The sequence below is a fragment of the Microcaecilia unicolor genome, chromosome 8 (assembly GCF_901765095.1).
Source record: "Microcaecilia unicolor chromosome 8, aMicUni1.1, whole genome shotgun sequence".
Taxonomy (NCBI): Eukaryota; Metazoa; Chordata; class Amphibia; order Gymnophiona; family Siphonopidae; genus Microcaecilia; species Microcaecilia unicolor.
This window is the reverse complement of record NC_044038.1, coordinates 76,300,089-76,324,490: the sequence shown is the minus strand read 5'-3', so window position 1 is coordinate 76,324,490 and position 24,402 is coordinate 76,300,089. Positions and strand designations below refer to the sequence as shown.

General features: G+C 45.0%; 1 protein-coding gene across 1 annotated transcript in view; it reads right to left on the bottom strand.

The window, feature by feature from the left end:
* LOC115476902 (ly6/PLAUR domain-containing protein 3-like) overlaps window positions 1-21,373 on the bottom strand; it is a 105,559-nt gene extending 84,186 nt beyond the window's left edge. Inside the window, exon 1 of the mRNA XM_030213476.1 lies at window positions 21,309-21,373. The gene's annotated coding sequence lies outside the window, so the exon portion shown is untranslated. The remainder of the gene's footprint in view (window positions 1-21,308) is intronic.
* Window positions 21,374-24,402: the final 3,029 nt, after the last annotated feature.

Sequence of the window (24,402 nt, the reverse complement as noted above, 5' to 3'; positions counted from 1 at the left end):
GGTTCCACGTTAGGAGTTACAGACCAAGAAAGGGATCTGGGTGTCGTCGTCAATAATACACTGAAACCTTCTGCTCAGTGTACTGCTGTGGCTAGGAAAGCGAATAGAATGTTGGGTATTATTAGGAAAGGTATGGAAAACAGGTGTGAGGATGTTATAATGCCGTTGCATAGCTCCATGGTGCGACCGCACCTTGAGTATTGTGTTCAATTCTGGTCGCCGCATCTCAAGAAAGATATAGTAGAATTGGAAAAGGTGCAGCAAAGGGCGACTAAAATGATAGCGGGGATGGGACAACTTCCCTATGAAGAAAGACTAAGGAGGCTAGGGCTATTCAGCTTGGAGAAGAGACGGCTGAGGGGAGACATGATAGAGGTATATAAAATAATGAGTGGAGTGGAACAGGTGGATGTGAAGTGTCTGTTCACACTTTCCAAAAATACTAGGACTAGGGGGCATGCGATGAAACTACAGTGTAGTAAATTTAAAACAAATCGGAGAAATGTTTTCTTCACCCAACGCATAATTAAACTCTGGAATTCATTGCCGGAGAACGTGGTGAAGGCGGTTAGCTTAGCAGAGTTTAAAAAGGGGTTAGATGGTTTCCTAAAGGACAAGTCCGCAAACCACTACTAAATGGACTTGGGAACAATCCACAATTCCAGGAATAATATGTATAGAATGTTTGTACATTTTGAAAGCTTGCCAGGTGCCCTTGGCCTGGATTGGCCGCTGTCGTGGACAGGATGCTGGGCTCGATGGACCCTTGGTCTTTTCACAGTGTGGCATTACTTATGTACAGACGGGCATCCTCATCAGTCTAAAATCCTCTTTCTGTTGCTAATTCGCATAGACTTTTTATATTTTATATGCAACTATTCACACTTATCTTTTTGGGTGTTTTCTAGTAGGTTCGCTGTACAGCGAGCTCCTGTTTCGCATTCGCCTCATTAGGAGCTGAACCCCCGCTATTGTTGCCCTCTCGCAGTGTCTGCTGTTTTATTGCTCTCAACCGCTATGGAATGGGTAGATGTGAATTGTTTGTTTACTATTAAAAAATAATACAAGTAGTGGGCACGCAATGAAGGTACTAAGTACTAAGTTTTAAACAAGCCAGAGAAAATATTTCTTCACTCAGAATGTAATCAAACCCTGGAATTCATTGCCAGAAAATGTGGTAAAAGCAGTTAGCTTAGCAGGATGTAGAAAAGATTTGGATAATTTCCTAAAAGACAAGTTCATAAGCCATTATTAAGATGGACTTGGGAAAATCAGGATAAACAGCATAAAATCTGTTTTACTTTTTGGGGATTTTGTCAGGTACTTCTGACCTGGATTGGCCACTGTTCAAACAGGATACTAAGCTTGATAGACCTTTGGTCTGACCCAGTATTTTATTTTTATTTATTTATTGCACTTGTATCCCACATTTTCCCACCTATTTGCAGGCTCAATGTGGCTTACAAAGACCTGTTATGGCATCGCCATTCCAGGGTAGAAATACAATTGGTGTTACAAGATATCAAGGAAGACAAGAAGATCTAATCAAGCAGTTATAGAAAGAAGACATTCGGAATAAGGGTGAAGTGGTGTTGTGTTATAGTTGTTTATGGGTTCTCGTGGTAGGCTTTGTTAAAGAGGTATGGCAACACTTATGTTCTTAGCATTTATAAATATGTTAAAAAAACACACTGGACCCAGTACAGAGTCCTGGGGCGCAACACTATTCACCTGTCCCCACTGAGAAAACTAACCATTTCTCTGTGCTCTCTGTTTTCCATTTTTTAACCAATTCCCAATCCACAATAGAGCTTTGCCTTCTATCCCATGGCTTTTTAGGGACTTTCTGAAACATTTTCTGGAAATCCAGATATACTATCTGAATATCTTTATCCAAATTAAATTACATTGCATTATTAGCCATTTCTATCCTACATTAGCCGTAAAGTTCAATGTGGTTTACAATTTAAAAAGACCTAAATAAGCACAATAAAATTACACATTTGCTTATTTCTGATCTGAAGAAGAAGGGTTACATTTGAAAGCTAATCAAAGAAATTATTAAGTTAGTCCAATAGAAAGGTATCATCATATTTTCTTTTCTATGTCTTGTTTTATTTCTCTTTACTACCAATAAAATGAAAGGAAGCCAAAAGGAAACACAGGGGCCCTTTTACAATGCCATAGTAGAGCTACTGCAGCATTGGTGCACGCCAATTCTGCAGTACCGCCAGATTACCACAGGAGCCTGGCGATAGTGCCTGCCCCCATTGCACATAAAGAGGAGGATAGGGAGAAAAGGACCACAGAATCCAGAGACAAGAAGGACAATCTTAATACTTGAGAAGATTTATTGATCAAAGACTTGACACAATGCTGTGTTTCAGCCCAAAGGCCTGCATCAGTAGTCTAAAAACAAATATATTTAATAAACAGTACAAATAATATTATTTCTATTATTTATTGAACATATTTGTTTTTAGACTCCTGATGCAGGCCTTTGGGCCGAAACAGCACTGTGTCGAGACTTTGATCAATAAATCTTCTCATGCATTAAGACTGTCCTTCTTGTCTCTGGAGCCCGTGGTCCTTTTCCCACTATCCTCCTCTTCATTTGTTCACTCCTGTGGCGCCATAGAGTTCTCCGCCTAGGTGGATTTCTGCTGCCCCCTTTGTTCACCATTTCCAGTGTGCTGGTTCTTTTTGGACCTTTAGTACCGGGTGCTTACCTGGCAGTAATTGGCTCCTCTGGGAAATGGCCACAGAGCAAGAGTTAAACTTGCCACATGGCCATTTCCTTAAAAAAAAAAGCCTTTTGCCCAGTAAGGTACAAGAGAGGGAGGGTGGGCTTGGTGTGTGGCAAATCCATGGACTGATGCCACTGCAGGGGCCCTTTTACCGCAACTTGGTAAAAGGACCCCATAGTGTCATATTAGGAATCCAGAAATCTCCAGAATTAAAAAAGATTTCAGTGCTTTTTGAAACAGTCGTAAGACCGCAGAAGCCTAATTTCTGGTGGCAGTGTATTCCTCCACTGTGATGCTAAATAACAGAAACTCAGAAAACAAAACCACAAAAAAGGAATATATAGAATATAGCAGAAAATATTTCACAAACAATGTAAGAAAAGGATGGTTAACAAAATAACAATAATAATATTAATATGTGGAAGGGGCGCCTCTCAGTTATCTAAGCTTTGACGCTACCAATGTCTGAAGCTTACTAGGACAACAAGAACTTTGAGCAATATGATTTAATCTTCTAGCATTTGGTGCCTAGATACATCCTTGAGTGCACCCATTCCGCGTGTGTGTGAAAGTGAAATAAATTGAAACCATCCAAAATTGAATAAAGTGTCCTCAAAACAAGCAAGAAAAAACTCCAATTTACATTGAAAAACAATATTTAAAATTCAAAAGTCCAAAATACTTACCTTAAATTCCAAAAGGAATTTTTGAAAAACCACAAACTCTCCAACTGCTGGTTCTACAGAGCTCCGTTTCATTGTCTTCTTCAGGAACCCCAGAGGCAAGAGTTAATGTAGTGGAGTAAACTGTTTCAAAATGGTGCTGGAGACATTTTGAAATGGTTTACTTCACTACAGGAACTCTTGCCTCCGGGGGTAGGTAACTGAGAGTCACCTCTTCCACACATTAATATTCTTATATTATTATTTTGTTTACCATCCTTTTCTTACATTGTTTGTGGAATAGTTTCTTTTGTGAAATAATAGAAACTGGCAGAATGTGAAGATTTATAAACAATATTCCTATGATAGGAAAAGAGAGAATAAGGAAGTTTCTGGAATGAGAATTAGAATTCCTATCAGACAGTTGACTAAGTCCTTACATATAACTAGGTGCAATTCCATATATTATTTGAAAAACAAACGTACATAATTTAAAAAAAGATCGAGCCTCAACAGATAGTCAATGCAACCTTACCAGTAGTGAAGATGCCCTTTCAAACTTTGGTACTCTATAAATCTGGTGGATGGCAGCATTCTGCACTGTCTGAACTTTGGACAACAGTAATTTTTTACAGTCAATGTATATGACATTACAATAGTCTAGATTGGTAAGTACCAGATACTGTACCAGCAAACGATAAGCTTCTAGAGAAAGCGAATGCTACATACCTGTAGAAGGTATTCTCCGAGGACAGCAGGCTGATTGTTCTCACTGATGGGTGACGTCCACGGCAGCCCCTCCAATCGGAAACTTCACTAGCAAAGGCCTTTGCTAGTCCTCGCGCGCCGATGCGCACCGCGCATGCGCGGCCGTCTTCCCGCCCGAACCGGCTCGTGTTCGTCAGTCCCATATGTAGCAAGACAAAGACAAGGGAAGACACAACTCCAAAGGGGAGGCGGGTGGGTTTGTGAGAACAATCAGCCTGCTGTCCTCGGAGAATACCTTCTACAGGTATGTAGCATTCGCTTTCTCCGAGGACAAGCAGGCTGCTTGTTCTCACTGATGGGGTATCCCTAGCCCCCAGGCTCACTCAAAACAACAAACATGGTCAATTGGGCCTCGCAACAATTTATCCAACTAACTGAGAGTGTAGCCTGGAACAGAAAAAACATGGGCCTAGGGGGGTGGAGTTGGATTCTAAACCCCAAACAGATTCTGAAGCACTGACTGCCCGAACCGACTGTCGCGTCGGGTATCCTGCTGCAGGCAGTAATGAGATGTGAATGTGTGGACAGATGACCACGTTGCAGCTTTGCAGATCTCTTCAATAGTGGCTGACTTCAAGTGGGCCACTGACGCAGCCATGGCTCTGACATTGTGAGCCGTGACATGACCCTCAAGAGCCAGCTCAGCCTGGGCATAAGTGAAAGAAATGCAGTCTGCTAGCCAATTGGATATGGTGCGTTTCCCCACAGCCACTCCCCTCCTGTTGGGATCAAAAGAAACAAACAATTGGGCGGACTGTCTGTTGGGCTGTGTCCGCTCCAGATAGAAGGCCAATGCTCTTTTGCAGTCCAATGTGTGCAGCTGACGTTCAGCAGGGCAGGAATGAGGACGGGGAAAAAATGTTGGCAAGACAATTGACTGGTTCAGATGGAACTCCGACACTACCTTTGGCAAGAACTTAGGGTGAATGCGGAGGACTACTCTATTGTGATGAAACTTGGTATAAGGAGCATGAGCTACCAGGGCCTGAAGCTCACTGACTCTACGAGCTGAAGTAACTGCCACCAAGAAAATGACCTTCCAGGTCAAGTACTTCAGATGGCAGGAGTTCAGTGGCTCAAAAGGAGGTTTCATCAGCTGGGTGAGAACGACATTGAGATCCCATGACACTGTAGGAGGTTTGACGGGGGGCTTTGACAAAAGCAAACCTCTCATGAAGCGAACAACTAAAGGCTGTCCTGAGATCGGCTTACCTTCCACACGGTAATGGTATGCACTGATTGCACTAAGGTGAACCCTTACAGAGTTGGTCTTGAGACCAGACTCAGACAAGTGCAGAAGGTAGTCAAGCAGGGTCTGTGTAGGACAAGAGCGAGGATCTAGGGCCTTGCTGTCACACCAGATGGCAAACCTCCTCCATAAAAAGAAGTAACTCCTCTTAGTGGAATCTTTTCTGGAAGCAAGCAAGACATGGGAGACACCCTCTGACAGACCCAAAGAGGCAAAGTCTACGCTCTCAACATCCAGGCCTTGAGAGCCAGAGACTGGAGGTTGGGATGCAGAAGCGCCCCTTCGTCCTGTGTGATGAGGGTCGGAAAACACTCCAATCTCCACGGTTCTTCGGAGGACAACTCCAGAAGAAGAGGGAACCAGATCTGACGTGGCCAAAAGGGAGCAATCAGAATCATGGTGCCTCGGTCTTGCTTGAGTTTCAACAAAGTCTTCCCCACCAGAGGTATGGGAGGATAAGCATACAGCAGACCTTCCCCCCAGTCCAGGAGGAAGGCATCCGATGCCAGTCTGCCGTGGGCCTGAAGCCTGGAACAGAACTGAGGGACTTTGTGGTTGGCTCGAGATGCAAAGAAATCTACCAAGGGGGTGCCCCACACCTGGAAGATCTGGCGCACTACTCTGGAGTTGAGCGACCACTCGTGAGGTTGCATAATCCTGCTCAACCTGTCGGCCAGACTGTTGTTTACGCCTGCCAGATATGTGGCTTGGAGCACCATGCTGTGACGGCGAGCCCACAGCCACATGCTGACGGCCTCCTGACACAGGGGGCGAGATCCGGTGCCCCCCTGCTTGTTGATGTAATACATGGCAACCTGGTTGTCGGTCTGAATTTGGATAATTTGGTGGGACAGCCGATCTCTGAAAGCCTTCAGAGCGTTCCAGACCGCTCGTAACTCCAGGAGATTGATCTGCAGATCGCGTTCCTGGAGGGACCAACTTCCCTGGGTGTGAAGCCCATCGACATGAGCTCCCCACCCCAGGAGAGACGCATCCGTAGTCAGCACTTTTTGTGGCTGAGGAATTTGGAAAGGACGTCCCAGAGTCAAATTGGACCAAATCGTCCACCAATACTGGGATTTGAGAAAACTCGTGGACAGGTGGATCACGTCTTCTAGATCCCCAGCAGCCTGAAACCACTGGGAAGCTAGGGTCCATTGAGCAGATCGCATGTGAAGGCGGGCCATGGGAGTCACATGAACTGTGGAGGCCATGTGGCCCAACAATCTCAACATCTGCCGAGCTGTGATCTGCTGGGACGCTCGCACCCGAGAGAAGAGGGACAACAAGTTGTTGGCTCTTGTCTCTGGGAGATAGGCACGAGCCGTCCGAGAATCCAGCAGAGCTCCTATGAATTCGAGTCTCTGTACTGGGAGAAGATGGGACTTTGGATAATTTATCACAAACCCCAGTAGCTCCAGGAGGCGAATAGTCCTCTGCATGGACTGTAGAGCTCCTGCCTCGGATGTGTTCTTCACCAGCCAATCGTCGAGATAGGGGAACACGTGCACTCCCAGCCTGCGAAGCGCCGCTGCTACTACAGCTAGGCACTTGGTGAATACTCTGGGCGCAGAGGCGAGCCCAAAGGGTAGCACACAGTACTGGAAGTGACGTGTGCCCAACTGAAATCGCAGATACTGCCTGTGAGCTGGCAGTATTGGGATGTGCGTGTAGGCGTCCTTCAAGTCCAGAGAGCATAGCCAGTCATTTTCCTGAATCATGGGAAGAAGGGTGCCCAGGGAAAGCATCCTGAACTTTTCCTTGACCAGATATTTGTTCAGGGCCCTTAGGTCTAGGATGGGATGCATCCCCCCTGTTTTCTTTTCCACAAGGAAGTACCTGGAATAGAATCCCAGCCCTTCTTGCCCGGATGGCACGGGCTCGACCGCATTGGCGCTGAGAAGGGCGGAGAGTTCCTCTGCAAGTACCTGCTTGTGCTGGAAGCTGTAGGATTGAGCTCCCGGTGGGCAATTTGGAGGTTTGGAGGCCAAATTGAGGGTGTATCCTTGCCGGACTATTTGAAGAACCCAATGGTCGGAGGTTATAAGAGGCCACCTTTGGTGAAAAACTTTCAACCTCCCCCCGACCGGCAGATCGCCCGGCACTGACACGTTGATGTCGGCTATGCTCTGCTGGAGCCAGTCAAAAGCTCGCCCCCTGCTTTTGCTGGGGAGCCGTGGGGCCTTGCTGAGGCGCACGCTGCTGACGAGAGCGAGCGCGCTGGGGCTTAGCCTGGGCCGCAGGCTGTCAAGAAGGAGGATTGTACCTACGCTTACCAGAAGAGTAGGGAACAGTCTTCCTTCCCCCATAAAAACGTCTACCTGAGGAGGTAGATGCTGAAGGCTGCCGGCGGGAGAACTTGTCGAAAGCGGTATCCCGCTGGTGGAGCTGCTCTACCACCTGTTCGACTTTCTCTCCAAAAATATTGTCCGCTCAGCAAGGGGAGTCCGCAATCCGCTGCTGGATCCTATTCTCCAGGTCGGAGGCACGCAGCCATGAGAGTCTGCGCATCACCATACCTTGAGCAGCGGCCCTGGACGCAACATCAAAAGGTATCATATACCCCTCTGGCCAGGAATTTTCTGCACGCCTTCAGCTGCCTGACCACCTCCTGAAATGGCTTGGCTTGCTCAGGAGGGAGCTTGTCCACCAAGCCCGCCAACTGCCGCACATTGTTCCGCATATGTATGCTCGTGTAGAGCTGGTAAGACTGGATTTTGGACACGAGCATAGAAGAATGGTAGGCCTTCCTCCCAAAGGAGTCTAAGGTTCTAGAGTCCTTGCCTGGGGGTGCCGAAGCATGCTCCCTAGAACTCTTAGCCTTCTTTAGGGCCAGATCCACCACACCAGAGTCGTGAGGCAACTGAGTGCGCATCAGCTCTGGGTCCCCATGGATCCGGTACTGGGACTCGATCTTCTTGGGAATGTGGGGATTACTTAGAGGCTTGGTCCAGTTTGCCAGCAATGTCTTTTTTAGGACATGATGCATGGGTACTGTGGACGCTTCCTTAGGTTGAGAAGGATAGTCCAAGAGCTCAAACATTTCAGCCCTGGGCTCATCCTCCACAACCACTGGGAAGGGGATGGCCGTAGACATCTCCCGGACAAAGGCCGCAAAAGACAGACTCTCGGGAGGAGAAAGTTGCCTTTCAGGGGAGGGAGTGGGATCAGAAGGAAGGCCATCAGACTCCTTGTCAGAGAAATATCTGATGTCCTCCTCCTCCTCCCACGAGGCCTCACCATCGGTATCAGACACAAGTTCATGAACCTGTGTCTGAAGCCGTGCCCGGCTCGACTCCGTGGAAACACGTCCACGGCGGGAGCGTCGAGAGGTAGACTCCCTCGCCAGCACCGGTGAAGCTCCCTCCGCCGACGTCGTCGGGGAGCCTTCCTGGGAGGCGGCCGCAGTCGGTACCGCAAGCGGCACCGATGTCGGAGACCTCACCCCGGGCAAGGGGCCAGCCGGCGCCTCACTTGACGGTACCGGTGGCGCAAGCACCCCCAGTACCGGAGGGGAAGGGAGCAACAGCTCTCCCAGGATCTCTGGGAAAACGGCCTGGAGACTCTCGTGCAGAGCGGCTGTGGAGAAAGACATGGAAGCCGATGCAGGCGTTGAGGTCAGAGTCTGTTCTGGGCGTGGAGGCTGTTCCGGGCTGTCCAAGGTGGAGCGCATCGACACCTCCTGAACAGAGGGTGAGCAGTCCTCCCAGTGTCGATGCCTACTGGGTGCCGACTCCCTCGGCGACCCAGAGCTCTCGGTACCGATGCGGGAAGGAGAGCGGTGTCGATGCTTCTTTGAATTTTTCAAACGAAGCATGTCACCGGAGCTTCCCGGTACCGATGAGGAGGACATAGAATCCAGCCGTCTCTTCCTCGGGGCCGAGGCCGAAGAAGGCCGGTCTCGGGGGGGGCTGTACCGCAGGAGCCCTCAGGGTAGGGGGAGACCCACCCGAAGGCTCACCGCCACCAGCAGGGGAATGGACAGCCCTCACCTGCACTCCAGTCGAAGCACCACCGTTCGACGACATCAGCAACAGTGGAGGTCCTGGTACCGCCGATGCAGCCTTTCGATGTCTCGGTACCGACGATGCAGAGGGTCGATACCTCGATGCAGTCGATGCCGAGGTCAAAGGTCTTGATGCTGCCAACGTCGATGCACTGGATGACTCCGGTGCTGTTGTCGACGAAGAGCCCAAGAACAGGACGTTCCACGGGGCCAATCTCGCTACCTGAGTCCTCTTCTGTAAAAGGGCGCAAAGACTACAGGCGTGCGGGTGGTGCCCAGCCCCCAGACACTGAAGACACGACGCGTGCCTATCAGTGAGCGAGATTACCCGGGCGCACTGGGTGCACTTCTTGAAGCCGCTGGGAGACTTCGATGACATGGGCGGAAAAATCACGCCGGCGAAATCAAAATTCGTAATGGCGACTAAGGGCACCAAAAATAGGGAGAGAAAAAACCCATACCGAGGCCTCAAAAAAGGCCTACCCCGAAAGCGAAAGGAAACTTACGTCGGGGAAAACAAACTGGACACACGGGAAGGGACAAGACCGAAAGGTCTCTTTTTTTTTTTTTTTTTTAAACAAAATCGCGAAGACGCGCGAGGGTCAACTTTGAGGGGCGCGAAATGGCGCAAAACACGACCGTCCCGAGCACGGACAAAAGAAGACTGACGAACACGAGCCGTTTCGGGCGGGAAGACGGCCGCGCATGGGCGCGCGAGGACTAGCAAAGGCCTTTGCTAGTGAAGTTTCCGATTGGAGGGGCTGCCGTGGACGTCACCCATCAGTGAGAACAAGCAGCCTGCTTGTCCTCGGAGAAAAACAATTTCTCACCCGTCGCAGCTTCCACAGCAGTCTAAAAACTTTGGAAACCACCATGGATACCCTGTGTTTCAAACATCAGATAATTATCCAACACAAAACCCAGAATTTTCAAAGTATTCTCCAAATTGTAGGTCACATTATACAATGTAAAGCTGGTTTCTGTGACAGTCCTAAAAGGACTTGTTGTCTTTTCCTTATTCAATTTATGTTTGAACAAAGCTACCCATGATTCCAATGTGTCTAAACTACAGTTTATATTGATTAGAATCTCCATAATAGAATTTTGAAATGGAATATAGATGGTAATATCGAGAAGCCAGCTTTCTTCCCAGTGGAGCCATAATGATGTTAAATAAAACGGGCCAGGGGAGACAGGTGACCCTATGGTATACCACATTCTGGTCTCTATTCAGGTGACAGAGAACCAGACATCTTCACCCTATAGGAAGCCCTGAAATCATTTGTGAACTTTTCCTGTAATACCAGCATAATCAAGAAGCTGCAATAAAATATTATGATCCATTATGTCAAAGGCATTTGACATATCAAACTGCAAAATGAGTACCTTTATTACCCAAGCTAACTAATCTCTTCAATTCTGAAACAAGAGTAGCTAAAACAGTCTCAGTATTATACTTAGATCCAAAGCCAGTCTGTGATTCACGAAGTATAATCATCTAAGAACTTCATTAATTGTTGAGTAACCAGACTCTCTGTTACCTTATTTAAAAGGGGAATGGAGGCCTGTTTTTTCAGGCCTTCAAAATTGTTACACATTGGTGAAGCAAGACATCCCATGGTTAAATTCATATTGAATTTGTCCCATAAAAGCATGGCTAGCTACATATTCAGTAATTTTGCTCTTTATAATGGTTTCTACCGTTTTGCTTGGCATTGATCTCAGGTTTCCCAATCTGTACTTTCTCAGAACCCTTTCTAAAAATTGGCATTACATTGGCCATTTTCCAGTAATGAGAAGGCAAAGAGCAGGCCATGCTTTTGATTTTCAGAAACCCCTCCCCCCCCCCCCCCCCCACATAGGCCGTGCAGGCAGTCTGCTTCCACGTCCAGGAGGCAAAGGAGAGTCAGCTGATCCTGGCTAGTGCCTCACTAGTCCAAGGAGGTAAAGGAGAAGGGTTGCTGGAAAGAGCACTATCATTGTGAGGTTCACACATATTAAAAGCTTTGTCTGAGCTTTAAATTGGAAAACCAAATGAAGGCTTCATGTGGGTGACTGAAAGAAGAAACAAAACAGCAAAGATGACCAACAAAAGCAAAAAACAAAAAACATAAAAATTATATATATATATATATATATATATATATATATATATATATATATATATATAAAAACGTCAAAATTAATCATAAGATACGTATTTAAAAGATGAATCCATCAAAATCAAAAAAGTACATAAAAAAGACGACACTTTGGATGTAAAAATGAAGAATCAACTTTATTAGCCAAATATATATTATTTTATTTTTATGTTTTTTGTTTTTTGCTTTTGTTGGTCATCTTTGCTGTTTTGTTTCTTGTTGATTTCCTTGCGAAGACTGGTTTCTTCTGTTTTTTGCACCACACACATGACTGAAAGAAGACAAATTGAAGGGCATATTTCCAAAATCCTCTAAAATTCAATGTAACTAATATAGATTTATCAGGTTTTTGAAATAAGCCCTCTAATTGCACTCAATCACACCAGCAAGAAACTGGCAGTTCCACAGGAATGAAAAACTACATCACAGCAGTAGACAAACAGCAATAAAAATATTTGGTTTAGACTAATTAGGACTCTTAAGGATTTGCTATCCAGCACATCAGACAGTGCATCTATGCAGCTTACAATTCTAAAATTAATAGAGAAAGAGGAAAGGAGAAAAGAATAAAATCAGGGAACAAAAGCATAGGAGGGGGTGAAACGGAACTATATAAGATAAATAGGAAAGGTAGGGTAGCAGAATAATGGCAGAAGGAAGGGGAAAAAATTCTAAACCTGCCATCAGGCCCCAACCCTAAGAACATATAAAGACATCCTCAATATAATAATAATAGTCAAACTTCAGCAGAAAAACTAACACAACAAATCAAGATTTACCTCAAAGAAAGGTTCTTTGCAACTGCTTCTTTCTTTCTTAGCCAGCAAGGCATTTATACTGGGCAGAGCTGCGCCCTAGTTAAAGAACAGCTTTCATCTAGTCTTAACCAAATATAATCTCATCTAGGTTGGTTCAAAGGGCTTCCCCTTCCTGTTAACTCACCTGTAAATGTCCGTTGCTTACTGAGGGGGAAAAAAAATCTGTTCTTAGGATTTTCTTGTCCTGTCTGGTAACTCCCTTCCTATGAGTAGGGCTGTACTGAGCTATCGTTGCATCATGTGCGTCCCACCCACTTCACAACCTCCAATGTCAGGACATGAGCTCACAACAATTTTTGCCCCCTCCATATTTGTGCCATGTGTGACTGCACTGCTCACACTGCTCTTGGTATAGTACTGGAGCTCAAGACATGAGCCAGGTGAGGCACTGGTTTAGGGCACCAAGGCTCAAGGGTGCCAGATGCCTACTTCATAGTGATGACAGCATGTTTTACCGTTACCACTGTGCTCTCTTCTCTGCATGGCCAGCAGCACCACCACAGGTTTAAATGTGAGAACTGAGGCCTTGATGCGAAAATCCACGTGTTAGAATGCTGCACTAAACTTCAGTGCATAGCTTTCTAAACGCGTGTGCTCTAAAAATATATATATATTTTACTCCTGATGCAGTAAACTAATGGCATGCAAATTCCTGTAGAATTTGAGAAGAACGTACAAAATTCAACAGTAATAGGCAGCTGTTTGTTGAATCATGAGTAAAATGCTTTTTTTCCTGCCAGTGCATGAGCAAGGATGGCTTACACATTGACAGAAAGAGAAACATTTGGGAAAAAAAGGGGGGGGGGTCATACTCCCTGACCCTCCCTCTGCCCCGTACCTCCTATCACCGCCCAGCAAAGATTCCTTGGGCCGTGTGCCTTGGACCTCCCAACTTTCACCTCCTCACCCCTTAAATTTCTTGGGTGGCCTAGTGGACCCTGAACCCCTTCCCCCCTTGAGGCTATTTGATCCAGGGCACTATAGGACAAAGCACCTGTGATCCAGGCACCTGGCACAGGGAGACCCTCAGTCATTTCCATGCTACTGCGGGTACCTCTTGAACCAATAATAACTGTTCGGGGAAGATGTCCAGCAGTGTCTCTCTCCTCCCGCTGCTATCTTGGACAATGGTAGCACCTGACCCCCAGTGATGCATCCCAACACACCACTAGGAATCTGCCTTCCAAATAAGGGACTGCCTTTAAAAAAATGTAATTTTGGGAAGACGTATCTAAGTTCTCATCTCTATTTTTTGTTTCATTTAATGCTTCTTTTACTGTGAGGCTTACAATTAAAAACATTCTGTACAGAAATGTCAATGAACTAAATATAAGATTTTACAGAATAAGACATCCATTTGCAAAATATTTTGGATATAGTATGCTAAAATGCAATGTGAAAGAAAGTTAAATGAAAAGTTGTCATGGCTGACTGCTTTATCATTTATTTGGAGCATAGTATTTGAATGTCACAGGTAGTTCAATGTTGCTTTGTGTGCTTTCCGGCATAAAGATTTTTTTTTTTGCTTGCATAAACTCTGACTTTATGTCCCAGAAATAAAGCAGTTTTAAAGTGAAAACATAAATGCAAGATCCTTTCTTTATCTTACTCAAAGGTAGACACCACCAAGAGCAGCCTCTGATGTTCCTCAAACACAAGAACATAAGAATCGTTATACTGAGTCAGACCAAAGGTCCATCAAGCCTAGTATCCTGATTCCAACAATGGCCAATCCAGGTCACAAATACCTGGCAGAATCCCCCAAAAGTAACTAGATTCCATGCTACATTTTACCCCCATGAAAAGCAGTGGCTTTCCCCAGGTCTACCTTAATAGAGTTTTCCTCTATTTTCTTTTTCTCCAGGAACTGCCTAAACCTTTTTGCAAACTCGGATACATGGTCGCTTTTACTAGATCCCAACAACAAATTCCAAAGCTGGTGGAATATTGGCCACACTCAAATCTTCAGGTACCATAGCCAATTTTAATGATAGATTACTACTAACAGTTAATCTGCAATTTCATTTTTGAGTTCTGTCTGCACTCTGGGGTGTATATTGTCCAGTACAGGTAATTTGCTGCTCTTTAGTTTATCAATTTTATTTTATTTTTTTATTTGTTGCTTTTGTATCCCACATTTTCCCACCTACTTGCAGGCTCAATGTGGCTTACATATTACCGTTAGTGGTGTTTGCCGATTCCGATCTGAACAAACACATGGTATGAATGAATACAAAGTGATAATGTGGTGGAATGAGGTACAAGTAGTGTTCATTGCAGTCTTTGGTTACATTGTGTCGCAAGTGTCCAGGTTTTTATGTTGGGTTGGTGGGGTATGCTCTTCTGAACAGTTCCGTCTTTAGTGCTTTCCGGAAGTTTAGATGGCCAAGCGTAGTTTTTACTACTTTTGGCAATGCGTTCCATATTTGTGCGCTTAAGTAGGAAAAGCTGGATGCATAGGTGGATTTGTACTTGAGTCCCTTGTTGTTTGGGTAGTGGAGGTTTAGGTATGATTGTGTGGATTTGAAGCCTATTATATCTTCTAGCCTCATTGAGATTTATTTTGCTTCCTCATCAGCATTAAATACCATGTCTGGCATGGGTAGTTCCCTAACACAAAGTAGTAAATTTAAAACAAACCAGAGAAAATATTTCTTCACTCAGTGTGTAATTAAACTCTGGAATTCATTGCCAGAGAATGTGGTATAAGCAGTTAACTTAGTAGGGTTTAAAAAATGTTTGGATAATTTCCTAAAAGTCTATAAGCTGTTAAGATAAACTTGGGAAAATCCATGGCTTCTTTCTAGGATAAGTAGCATAAAATCTGTTTTACTATTTTGGGATCTTGTCAGGTACTTTCGATCTGGATTGGCCACTGTTGGAAACAGGATACATGGCTTGATGGACCTTTGGTCTGTCCCAGTATGGCAACGGTTATGTTATGTTCTTATGATGTGGAGGTGTAAAACATCTAAGTTCAATTTTGGACGTTTTGCTAGAAACGTCCAAAAACTGAGTAGTGAACATAGCCAGTTTGGAACCTGAAAAAGTCTATCTTTTTGGTTCAGAAATAGCCTTTTTCCTAGACATTTTGTGCTCAGTGCATTTTTCTTTTGGGGACCAGTTTGGAAAATAAAACATCCAAGAGAAAAACACCTATAAATCATCCATTGGGATGTATGGGGTCCATCATTCTTAGTAGACTGGCCACACAGACATGCCAACAGAGTAGTGGGGCAACCTAAGGGGCACTGCAGTGGATTTCACATAAAAGGATCCAGGTACACATCTCACCATAACCTGTTTATATTTTATGGTGAGCCCTCAAGGAGCAGAAAATACCTACTGGACCTCACTGTACACCACTACAATAGCTCTCAAGCTTGCAGGTGTCACCTATATGTAGGCATTTAGTGTATTTTTGAGGGCTCATATATTCCACCACAAGTATACCACTTAGAGAGGGATATGGGCCTGGGTCCCTTCTCTATAGTCCACTGCACTGACCACTAGGCTATTCTTGTGACCTGCTTGCTGCTCTAATAGGAACATCATATGTGAAGCTGTCATAGAGCCTGGCATGTACTGTTACTGTCACATCTTAAGGGGCTGGGAGGGAGTCAGTGACAACTGGGGGAGTAAGGGGATTATGCCTTAAACCCTTTAGTGGTCATTTAGAGCACCTGGAGAGGCATAATCAAAATGGAACGCCTATCTCTAAGGGTGCCCATCCCCGAGAACGGGCAGGAGAAGGGGCGGTCCGAACCGTATTTTCGAAAATGATGGGCGTCCATCTTTTCTTTCGAAAATACAGTTCGAACCGACCAAATGCCTAGGATTTGTTTGTTTTTGAGATGGGCGCCTTCGGTTTTCAGCGATAATGGAAACCAAAGGCGTCCCTCTCAAAAACAAAGAAATCCAAGGCTTTGGGTCGTGGGAGGGGCCAGGATTCGTAGTGCACTGGTCGCCCTCACATGCCAGGACACCAATCGGGCACCCTAGGGGGCACTTTTAAAAATTAAAAAAAAACATTACATTACCTCACAGGTCCATAGCTCCCTTACCTTGGGCGCTGAGCCCCACAAATCCTCCCCAAAACCCACTCCCCACAACTCTACACCATTACCATAGCACTTATGGCTGAAGGGGGGCACCTACATGTAGGTACAGTGGGTTTTGGGAGGATTTAGAGGGCTCCCATTTACCACCACAAGTGTAACAGGTAGGGAGGGGATGGGCCTGGGTCCACCTGCCTGAAGTCCACTGCACCCACTAACAGCTGCTCCAGGGACTTGCATACTGCAGTGATGGAGCTGGGTATGACATTTGAGGCTGGCATACAGGCTGGAAAAAAAGTTTTTAAAGTTCTTTTTTTTTGGGTGGGAGAGGGTTAATGACCACTGGGGGAGTCAGGGGAGGTCATCCCCGATTCCCTCCGGTGGCCATCTGGTCATTTAGGGCATTTTTCTCGCTAAAAACACTTGTCTTTTTTCCATTATTGGCCGAGCACGCCCATCTCTTCTTGGCTGATAAACACGTCCCAGTCCCGCCTTCACCACACCTCCATCAACTTTGTTTGTTCCCTGGACTGCAGTTGGAGGAGCCCAAAATCAGCTTTTGATTATACTGATTTGGGCTCCCTTGAAAGAAAGGCGCCCATCTCCTGATTTGGGTTGGAATATGGGCACCTTTCTCTTTTGAAAATGAGCTGGCCGGTCACTTAGTTGTGATTTTATTTATTTATTTAGATTTTGCTCACACCTTTTTCAGTAGTAGCTCAAGGTGAGTTACATTCAGGTACACTGGATATTTCTCTGTCCCAGGAGGGCTCACAATCTAAGTTTGTACCTGAGGCAATGGAGGATTAAGTGACTTGCCCAAGATCACAAGGAGCAGCAGTGGGATTTGAGCCGTCCGCCTCTGGATTGCAAGCCCGGTGCTCTAACCACTAGGCCACTCCTCCACTCCACATTGAAGCAGGTCTAGCCAAAAATGTCTTCATTTTGGTCCTAGACATTTTTAATTTTAGCCATTATTGGCCTTGTCCTGCCTAACCCCCCCCCCCCCCCCCATCATGTCTCCCTGAAATTTGGATGAACCTTGGGACAAAATGTCTAAAATCGGGGTGTCAAAAATCACTTTTGGACTATTTTTTATTTTGAAAATGAGCCCCATAATCTTCTGTTCTAATTCATTGACCTGCCCAGTAGATTGCTAAATCTGTGTAGATAACACTAGGAATTTCTGAGAGAAAAAGGTTTCTAGTTTAGCTAGACCATCCCATAAATTTTCTGTTGTAATCACTGAAGATTTAAGAAGCAATATTAGCTTACATAAATCTTGAAGATCCACAACACTGGGCTCCTGATGCTGAGCTATACTCCATGTGCTCCCTGAGTTCCATTCTCATCAGTTGCTTGAACTGTACATCCATGTGTGGGAGCTGCCACAGCTGATTTAGGCCTCCCAGGCCCTGCTCCGTGGCCCTCCACAACTACATCAGTTGAGAAGATACCCTTTTGGACACAGACCACCTCTGCCCAAACTGTTGAAAAACACTATAGCTCTTCATGTGTGTGTGTGTGTGGGGGGGGGGGGGGAGAACCATACATCGGGCCACTCAACAAAGTGGTAGTTGACACAGCAGGCCCTTCCTTTTCAACTTATTACATGTTAAAAGATTTTAAAGGAAAAGAAGAGGGGACAGAGCCTACTGAGAGCTAGGCACCATCTTGCCTCCTCCCTTCTCATTCACTTCTGTCACCTCAAAGGAGAAGTTAGGTTCTTTCCTTTTGTTAGCCAAGTCTCATATAAACAATGAGAAGAGCTTGAAGTGAGGGAAGTTCCTTTGTCCTTATCTTTTGTATGTGGCACTATATGATACCTGCTTCTGCTATAGCTTATAAGGAAGCTTTTCTGCTATGGGTTTTACGCGTAGGGGCATATCCAAATACTGCAACCCTGAGAGGTACGGATTGTTCTTCATTGTCTCCAGTTCCTGGAAGTCATCTCCCTAATCTTGTAGCTTGTGGTTGTCTTTGCTCGAGATTTTGGGTAATTTATTTCAAAAATCAAAGATAAACACTCGCAAAGCAATACAATTTTTTTTAAACAAAGAAATCTTTCATTAATGAAAAAATACTCCTAGCTTCATGTGCACAACATCACGGGAGTGGTGTCCAAGAGGAAAATTCCAAAGAGAAAAACTGAAGCGTACCATCATCAAACAGGCATACAAACAACACTGATCACTCCAGAAATATTTTCATATGCAAACGCATCATATATTAGCATCTGTCTCCAGTGAACTAGAGGCTATCCTTCAACTGCTAATAAAAGAGGAGCAAGTGTCATACTGTCAGGCTGTTGGGGGTCAGTGTTCCAGTACTTTCTAACAAGGTAGCTCTCTAGTAGTAACAGGGCAGTGCAGGAGAGAGAGCCATGTTAACAGAGCAGTTGATGCAGAAAGCCATGTGGTAGAGCTGTGCTCTGATGGCTGAGCTCGCGTCTTCTACCATGAGTGGAGTGATGGTCAGCAGTGGGTTGAGATCCTGGGGACAGGGCCGCCGAGAGGGAGGGCAGGAGGGACAAAATTCCCTGGGCCCGGGCCTCCAAGGGGGCCTGGCGCCGCAGTCCCACCCGCCCTCCGTCGTCAACCGTCTGCCACCGGGCCGGGCCCCCTGCATTGAAATCACAGCGCCTCTCACCTCCGTGTGAAAGTGCTGCAGACAGCAGTAGATCGCCTCCCTTTGGGCCTCCTTCCCTCCCTGTATCCTGCCCTCGTCTGACGTAACGTCCGCGAGGGCAGGACACAGGGAGGGAAGGAGGCCCGAAGGGAGGCGATCTGCTGCTGCCTGCAGCGCTTTCACACGGAGTTGAGAGGTGCTGTGATTTCAATGCAGGGGGCCTGGCCCTGTGGTGGACGGAGGGGGGCAGGTGGAGGGGGAGCGGCAACCTCGGGAGGAGGGGGGTTGGGGGCGGCAGCGAGGGCAGGGCCCTGGGGGCGGCCTTGCCCTGGGCCCAGCCAGGTCTCTCGGCGGCCCTGCCTGGGGAACCAGGTTCAATTCACTCTGCAGCTCCATATGACCCTGGACAAGTCATTTAACCTTCCGTTGCTCCAGATACAACAGTAGTATAATATGCTGCTTAGATTGTGAACCCACTAGGGACAGACCCAGTAACTGTAAAATGAAACATAAACTGCTTAGGTCTAAGCGGTATATAAATACTTGAGGGGCCCTTTTACTAAGTCGTGTATGCACGACCTACGCGTGTCAATTTTGAACTACCGCCCATCTACCATGTAGCCCGGGCGGTAATTTCATTTTCTACGCGCGCCCATTATGCACCCCGGAAAATTTCTAGCGCATGGTGCTAACTGGGTGCTAATCAGCACTGAACACGTGCTGATGATTACCACCCGGTTAACGCATGAGGCTTTACCGCTAGGTCAATGGGTGGCGGTAAGTTCTCAGGCTCAAAATGGAAGCGCGCCAATTTTTATTTTGTGGCACGTCTATTTTCGGCCAAGGAAAAAGGCCTTTTTTGTAGGTGCGCTGAAAAATGGACCTGCGCATGTCAAATACATGCGTCTACACCAGCGCAGGCCACTTTTCAGCGCACCTTAGTAGAAGGACCCCTGAATGAATGAGATTAGCTAGAAAATATTCTGTGGTGATGCAGTAAACTGAGGTGCAAATTGAAAGTGCACAGAACTTGAGCACTAATCAGAGAAAGGCTGCCAGACACATGTGGAGGAGCAGCCTAGTGGTTAGTGCAGTGACTGTTGATCCTAAGGAACAGAGTTCAATTCCCACTGCAGCTCCTTGTGACTCTGGCAAGGTCACTTAACCCTCTGTTGCCCCAGGTACCTGTATGTACTAAGTAAACTGCTTTGAATGTACCGTAGTTGCAAAAACCACACAAAGGTGGTATATCAAGTCCCATTCCCTTTCTCTTTAGGGAAAAGTGAACATCTACATGTGCACAAAGGTTCTGCAGTAAGGACAGCTTCACTATGCGCATGTTTGAAGAAAACAAACATGGCAGCACATCGGTGGTGCATGAATGTTGTTCTATGCATAAATACTAACCTTGCCAAAAGTTCTTGCACATAATATTTTTGCAAGGCTAATATTTATGCTCAGAACAACACATGCAAATGTGTGCAGGTGCTTTCATTTTCTTTTTTTTTTTTTTTGACATGCACACAGTGAAGCTGCTGCTACCTCTATGCACAGGTGTTACTTCTGTCTTTTAAAGTTGCAGGTATATGTGGTTGCAGAAAAAAAAGAAAAAACTGGCAGTAAATCCTAAAAACTGGCATTAAGGGGGGAATTCATCAAGCGGCAGTATGGTCTTAAAGCATGTTAAAGGAATTAGTGCATTCTAAATGCTAAAAGCCTACTCTATACTTATGGGCTTTTAGCATTTAGCAAACGCTAATTCCCCTAATATGCATTAAGGTGCGTTAAGGCCATAATGCTTCTTAATGACTTCCCCTCTTAATCCTCTCAACTAACCCTTCTAGGCTACCATGGCCCTGGCAGTGAATTTCTCACATTGCACACACATTATTTATTTACTGGGATTTATTAACCACCTTTATGAAGAGATTCACCCAAGGCGCTGTACAGCAGGTACAGTTTAACATAAAACTTACAATTTTATTAACAGCATAACAATAGTAAACTGAGCAAATATAAACATAAATACACTTTATGAGCTAAACTTGAGAACAGCAAATTGAAACCTAATAATAGGACTACCATGAAACAGTATAAAAAATGTACACATTTAATAGCACTGAAATTCAAATAACAGAGATATAATATGTCATCAGAATAATACTAATGAAACATCTAATAAGCACACATTAGAACATTCAAACAACCCTCATCTCCCCTTATGCTCCTACCTGTAAACTCCGCTCACAGGATAAGATCAGAAAGGTTTATTGAAACAATACCCGACGTGGCCACGTTTCGCCCTCAGGCTGCGTCAAGGGTAAAACTAAAAACAAAACAGAATTCAATAAGACCATACATACAAATAATATAACATTCTGCTTCCACAACCACTGTAATATGAGCTGCGCTAAAAACATATATAGATCATTATCATACATTTAGATGTATATCATGAGAACATATACAAATCACGTATATAATTAAATCACATATATAATTCTAAAATCACATATATAGTTCCAAAATCACATATACATTATAAAATCCTTTAATGAATTTAAATATATAGTAAATGAGATTAAACAGTATAATTAAAGTAAGTCTTTAGCAGCAATTCCTTCGCCTGACAGTTTGTGAAATGTGCTGTCGCCGTTCGTGGTTTAGAATTGGGCTCTCCTCTGGCGCCAATCTGGTGCGCTTGATCGCAGCAGAAAACACTCCATCCACCCTCAAGGCCCAAATGCTCCGGCAGCCATGAATCAAAAAAATGGTACAAGTTCTTGTCCATCACAGACTCCGGTAAGCCAAGAACTCTGATATTATTCCTTCTTGCTCTGTTTTCCTGCTCCTCCAGTCACTCCCACAATTCTCCAATTTCCTTTTGCAGCATAGTAATCTGAGACGCCATTACACTTGCTTCATCCTCTCCTGAGGATACTCTCTTTTCCACTTCTGACAAACGCTGAGCTTGAGAGTCAAACTTGCCATTGATCTCATCTACAGCTGCTTGTAACTTGGCAAGTCGGTCCTCCAGTTCCTCCGAAACTGACCTGGATATTTCGGTCACCCATTCGGCAGCATGCGTTGCATTCGGGGTTTGAGCCTGTTGAAGCTGCGGTGGCTCCGCCATTTTGTATAGGCCTACTTTTCAGTGTGCTTCACTCATATCTGGGTCTTTGTAGGCATACCGCTGCAAACTCTCCTATACGAGTCCAGGCAGTGAGCCCTGTCCTTCAACTGTGTCCTTTGATCTTTCCGGAAAGTGCTTCGCTAAGTAAATCTTAAATATAAAGCTGATAAATGAAGATCTGCCAAGGAGCCGTTCTCTTTTGCTGCTGCTTAGGTAGCAGGCATCACGTGACCCCCACAATGTCAGAATTCTGAGCTGTAAGATTATAAAGCATGACTGAACTAATTGATCTACCAATAAGAAACTTGATGGAAACAGCAAGACCATACTTAACTCTCCACTACCCAGATGCAAGAACCTGAAATACAAATCATCATATGCCTCCAGCTTCTCCTTTATAGGCACCCAACTCTGGAACTCACTGCCAAAAGACCTGAAACTCATGAACGACTACCTAAACTTACGAACCCCCCCCCCCCCCATAAAAACACATCTTTTTAGGAAGTTCTTCTGCGTCTGCCTAATCTCAAAACTATTGAAACATTTCAATATAACCTCAGAAATGGAAAACAACGATGCAAACCTCACTGTCGCAAATACTACCCATTCCCCCCATACTAACTGTAAATGCAGTCTACGCTACTATTGATAATTTGTATTAAGTGATATACATCAACTAAACCAAAATTCTGTAACCATCTCTCTTGTAATATGTAAGCCACATTGAACCTACCAATGGGTGGGAAAATATGGCATACAAATGCAATAAGTAAATAAAATCAAAACTGTTTTATTCCTAGCTGATTTGACATTCTGTAATGCAACGGAAATCTGCCTCTCAGCTGGAACTTTAAGTAAGGTGCTAGGGGAAATGATTTACTGACAGCAGTATCCTGGGAACTGAGACTGGTCTCTGTGACAGCTCCACCTATCACCCATATCCGCATAGTGCTCTTGTCCCAGAATAACCGGCATAAAGCACATTATCCAGCCCTGATAACAAATCAAATATCTTCTACCCTTAAGTCTGTTCTAAGGAGCTCTTTAGTCTTACACCTGAGTCGGCACCCTTCCTCCACCATTAGAAATCCACTTAAAAGTATACACCACAAGATAATGTCTCGGTTGAGGCATGGCGAGCAATCTTCCAAGTGGGTCCAAAAGGCAGCACAGAGGGATTGATAGCGCAGAGCTTGGCTTGTCCTTAAATGTGCACCAGCTGTGCGTTCAACAGCTCCAGCAGGCAGCAAAATCTCACAACAGGTAAGCCCCCAGCATTGGGTACCTGCTTTAATGGATGCAGTGCAAGATGACATCATGGTTAAGGAAATACCTACATTTTCCTACTCTTCCTCTAAAGTAATATATGCTATCATCTGCCAACAATAGCCTTCTGCTGTCTACATAGGACAAATGAAAAGGAATAAATGGATACAAATCTGATATTTAAAATGGCAGAATTCAAAAACCAGTAGGTGAACATTTCAACTTTCCAGGACTCACTCTGATCTTAAGATTGCCATACTCCTACAAAAGAACTTCAAAGGGACACTCCAGTGTGGAACTCCTGACTTTATAACTCATCAAAAAGCTTGACACCATCAGGCTAATGGTGAATAGAATGGATTCGTGGTATACTATAGGTGTGAATTGACTTAACTATTCAGAGATTATCCTGTCCTTTGGTCTTTCTTACCCACCATTGCAGTCAGTTCTCTCTCCCTTTCCACACTCTGCCTTGCACTTTCCAACACTATCTTTGTATCCCTCTCCCTCCCTCTTACATCTTCGTGTATGTGTAGTCACGTCCTGAGCTTTACATCCTGCATCTGCCAAAGTGGACGCTAGTCGTTGAAAGCTCATTTCTTAGTAAATTTGTTAGTCTATAAGGTGTCACCTGCCTGTCAGTGTTGCAAGTGAGTTGTTTGGTCACTATACCTTCTGTTATTTTGGTAATTAGTGGGATGGATGCTACTGGTCTATAGTTCGTTAGTTCATTAGCATTTTTCTTTGCATCCTTGGGTATAGAGGTGAGTAAAATGTTACCTTTTTCCCTTGGGAAGAGTCCATTTTGTAGCATAAAGTTCACGTGGTTTGTTAGGTCCGTTATACATTGTTGAGGGGCCGATTTCATGAGGTTGTTTGGGCATATATCTAGTTTGCAGTGAGATTTGGCGTACCTTTTAAGCGAT